General features: G+C 46.2%; 1 long non-coding RNA gene across 1 annotated transcript in view; it reads right to left on the reverse strand.

The window, feature by feature from the left end:
* Positions 1 to 3226, reverse strand: part of LOC134947420 (uncharacterized) — a 3497-nt gene extending 271 nt beyond the window's left edge. Inside the window, exons 1-2 of the long non-coding RNA XR_010182550.1 lie at positions 3090 to 3226; positions 1 to 293 (exon numbers count right to left, since the gene is read on the reverse strand). The exon at positions 1 to 293 is cut by the window's left edge and continues 271 nt beyond it. This is a non-coding gene — a long non-coding RNA (uncharacterized LOC134947420). The remainder of the gene's footprint in view (positions 294 to 3089) is intronic.
* Positions 3227 to 4882: the final 1656 nt, after the last annotated feature.

A 4882-nucleotide genomic window follows, 5' to 3' on the forward strand; every position in this document is an offset into this window, starting at 1 on the left:
AGGCTAATCGTTTCCCCATGGAGCAAGTTCCACTTCCACCCCCTGACGAAATTTCATTCCCAGGTCCAGTGTCCGGAGAACGGGGTAGATGAATGTTCGGGGACCCGGACAATATCATAGGGCGGCGGCCCAGAAGAGGCAGAGGGCGAGGAGGGCCAGGCGGTGGAGGGTGTGAGGTGGGGCGCGGTTACACAGGTCGGTGTCACAGCAGTGGATTCGCACACCAGGGAGCTCCTGCTGCTGGCAGTGACGGGACGTGGCACAGCCGCTAGTCAGGAGCTTTCCCAGCACCACTACAACGAGAAAACAGCATGAGATTAGATATATGCAACTCCTAGGAGTGAGAGTACCGCTGTTTAATGGGAAATGCCACATATTTAGGCCCATATTTATCAAGCCTTGGCCTTGGAGAGTGATAAATTGTACGGTGATAAGGTACCAACCAATCAGCTCCTAACTGCCATGTTACAGGCTCATACCTCCCAACTATCCCGATTTTCACGGGACAGTCCCGTTTTTGGGGGACTGTCCCGCTGTCCCACCCGCGGGCCGCAGTGTCCCGCAATGGAGGGTGCAGTTGGGAGGCTCTGTCTCTCGCTGCCCTGCTTAGCAGAGCAGCGGTGAATAGACGCTGGGCGCATGCGCTCAGCGTCTATTCACTGGAGTCAGAGGGAGAGGGGGCATGCCAGCGGCTCACAGAGCAATGGGCATGCCCCCTCAGTGATGAAAACAGGGGCGTGACTCGCGATCGCGGGTCCTCTGTGAAGCCACGCCCCCTTTTATTAGGCCACACACCCCTATTCGGGAGCGCGCGGCTACGCCGCACGTGTGTCCCTCTTTAGAGAAGGGAAAAGTTGGGAGGTATGCAGGCTGTGTTTGAAAAAGGACAGTTAGGAGCTGATTGGCTGGTACTTTAAAACCGTGCAATTTATCTCTCTCCAAGGCTTGATAAATCTGGGCCTACATACAGTAAAACTGTCATAATGCATAGACATCTATATAACATGGAAAAACAGACATTACCAAGAGCCACCAGTAGAGGGCAAGGCCGAGCTGACTGTATAGTGAAGCCTGTGGATAAACTGGCAGTGTATGCTGGGACTAGTAGTTCTACAACAGATGTTTTTTTTTGTAAGTTAGCAGTCTGCAGGCATTCATAAGACGGCGACCGCTGCACGCTGTTACTTTAGCGTGATTAAAAAGTCGCAGTACACCCTTTTGTTCCAAAAACTGTGCAGGAATACTCCAGTAAGGTATGGGTGGGGTGGGCTATCTTATAGGGTATGCACCGAACATGGGCGCCATCTTGAAATCGTCCATCTTGAATCTAAGTCAGTTTTCCCATTTTCTGCACAGTTTTTGAAACAAAAAGGTGTACTGCGACTTCTGAATCACCATGTATATGTATGACCGCCCGGGAATAATATCTGAGTGAACCATGACTTTGCTTATAACTGATAAATTCTGATGTCGCTATTTAGGTGTACATTAGCAAAATCTGATCGACACAAGAAGTAACACACTATAGGACTATATGGACACGGAGTTGTAGAAAAGTAGCTTTTTATATACTTATAATATCCAGTAAGTGCAATAAGAACTGTCAAAGTGTTACATAATAAGTGGAAAAGATTGAAATACTAGACCCTAAAAAAACAACACCGTACTCGGATAGCGTAACAAAGAAATGTAAGTGCTGTTTATTACTCTATATGTATAGCACGCACAAAAAACTTGCACATACTGTATCAGACGGTAACACCTGTTGACGCCATGTATGCTAATGTATGTTGTAAGATCTCACGAGCAGGGCCCTCATCCCTCTTGTGTTCCTCCTCTGCCCACACTGGCACAAAACATATTGGGGGTCATTCCGAGTTGTTCGCTCGTTATTTTTTTCTCGCAACGGAGCGATTAGTCGCTAATGCGCATGCGCAATGTCCGCAGTGCGACTGCACCAAGTAAATTTGCTATGCAGTTAGGTATTTTACTCACGGCATTACGAGTTTTTTTCTTCGTTCTGGTGATCGTAGTGTGATTGACAGGAAGTGGGTGTTTCTGGGCGGAAACTGGCCGTTTTATGGGTGTGTGCGAAAAAACGCTACCGTTTCTGGGAAAAATGCGGGAGTGGCTGGAGAAACGGAGGAGTGTCTGGGCGAACGCTGGGTGTGTTTGTGACGTCAAACCAGGAACGACAAGCACTGAACTGATCGCAGATGCCGAGTAAGTCTGAAGCTACTCAGAAACTGCTAAGAAGTGTCTATTCGCAATTCTGCTAATCTTTCGTTCGCAATTTTGATAAGCTAAGATTCACTCCCAGTAGGCGGCGGCTTAGCGTGTGCAAAGCTGCTAAAAGCAGCTTGCGAGCGAACAACTCGGAATGAGGGCCATTGTCTCAACAGGCAGCGCTGCTGCTCTGTGTACTGTGACTGCACATGAAATAATGGGGCAGATGTATTAACCTGGAGAAGGCATAAGGAAGTGATAAACCAGTGATAAGTGCAAGGTGATAAACGCACCAGCCAATCCGCTCCTAACTGTTAATTTGCATATTGTAGCTGATTGCGTTGCTGGCTGGTGCGTTTATCACCTTGCATTTATCACTGGTTTATCACTTCCTTATGCCTTCTCCAGGTTAATACATCTGCCCCAATGTCCCTTTAGAATGTAAGTTCTCACGAGCAGGGCCCTCTTCCCTCATGTGCTTTTCCTTCTCTTACTTAAACCATCTTCGATGGCACCAAATCCCGCGGTTTTCTACCACCCTGATACATAAGTGCCATCTGCTGATGTAGCTATGTACCTATATTGTCTTCAACTGTAAGTTGCTGTTTTCCTGTTTGATTATTTATGTACTCTGTAATTGGGCGCTGCACAACCCTTGTGGCGCCATATAAATATAGGATAATAATAATATATAGCTTGTATTCCTTGTTCTGTGATGTTTTGTACTGTAAGTCTTTCGAATTTGTTCCCTTCTTTTTATCTGTGCATTGTTTATGCTTATGTACTTTGTAAGGCGCTGCAGAACCCTTTTGGCGCCTTACAAATAACAGATAATAGTGGTAAATAAGAAACATTCTAATTACCGCTTTCTATCTTGATGCAGAATCGCTGTTTGAAGCCCTTGTGTGAGTGGGAGCAGGTGACGGTCTCTGGGCTCGTACAGCCCTTATCAATGTATTTGGTTCCTGAGATGATGTTGCAACTGTAACACTGGAGGCCGCAGGCTGCAAGAGGAAATGTCCGAGTATTGATGAAACCAGCAGATACTGACGTTGGTCGGTCACAACTTCAACAAAACAATTCAGACAGACACCGAAAATAGATTTTCTTTTAGTTATTATTAATACTTTGCAGATTTCCAGTCTGGATTGACTCTGATTTGGGAATAGGTTTTAACCAATCCTGGCTCTTAGTCTATCCCCATTCAGAAAACATCAATCACTGCCCATAATCGTAGAACAGTGCCCCCTTGTGGCCAAATTATTATGAAAAATTGTTGGAAGACGCTGGATGCTCAATACTAAATGCCTGGACTGCCCAATTCACAACGAGGTACCGCCTACCTGCCCCGCAGGAGGTGCCTAGGTGCGCAGACACAGAAACGTATAAAGAGACGCATTTCGCATAAACTGTAATGATCACATCAGAGTCCACCCTCCGGCAACTTTTCTCTTCTCTTCTTGTTCTGAGGCTTCTACTCTTTCCTGTACTGGTATCTATAGAGCACTGTGAGTCAATGGGGGTCATTTAAAAAGATAAAAATGGTCGAAGAGCAACAGCAAACCCTAATTGGATCTGCCTGCCATGGCCTTAATTTGCGCAATCTAGGTTTGTGCCAATGCATATCAGTGGAGTAAGATGATGGCGTTTGGGGCAGCGCAATGGGAAGAGCTGGGTGCAGCGAGGGCGCAACTTGCAGCGTAGGGGGTTTGCCTAGTTTTGCGCGGCTGTGGAGAATTGTGATTTCGGCTTGATGAGTGAGTTTATTGATATGAAATAAGTTTTAGTCCCATATTGATTGCTGGCGTTTGGGCCTCATCTTGTGCCCATCAGTTGCACTTTGGCGCAGAGGCACACTTCTTGGCGCACTTAGTCAAACAACGTTGCATTGTAGGAGTAATATGGAAACATTTTCTACAATATAAAGGTTGGTCGGAAGGTGGACTGTGACGTGGCGTCTACACCCGTGCGCCTCTCAGATTTATCTCACTCTCCCCACACCTGGACGCACCTCTAGTCTCCTGAGAGCGGAGGTGGACATTTAGGTACATGACTGCGGAATTAAGGCATTTTACGCCGCACATTCGCGTCGCTGTAAATTAGCTCCAAAGACTAAAACCTCTCCTTGGACTTATGGTAATAATAGTGACATCTCAGCGTAGCAAACGCACAAACAGAACCGAGCTATAAATGCAGCACACGTGTAATTATATATTCCACAATCGATGGTGCAGCGCTACACAACGCAATCCAAACTGAAGGGAATTATTACGAATATCGTTCCACGCTGTGCTATCATGAATGAGAGAAGACTTTATCCAAGCAGGGACTACACAGACATAAAACACGCAATTGTCACGAGATAAAACATGCGTCATACAAGAAATATTCTTCCGAACGGTATTTTTCAAAATGTTGGTGACCTCACAAATCTGGACGGCGTCATGTAAATTTCCTGATATTAATGCATAATCAGAATGTCAGCTCTCACGAGCAGGGCCCTCTTCTCTCATGTACGTTTCCCTCTTTTAGGCTATCTTCTACTCCAACGGTGCAAACGCCCATTTCTGCCACCCCGATGATTATAATTGTCCTGTCCCCTGATGTAGCAATGTATATATATACCATATACTTGTCCTACATTGCCTTGTACTGT

Source organism: Pseudophryne corroboree, chromosome 8 (genome assembly GCF_028390025.1).
Source record: "Pseudophryne corroboree isolate aPseCor3 chromosome 8, aPseCor3.hap2, whole genome shotgun sequence".
Classification (NCBI taxonomy): Eukaryota; Metazoa; Chordata; class Amphibia; order Anura; family Myobatrachidae; genus Pseudophryne; species Pseudophryne corroboree.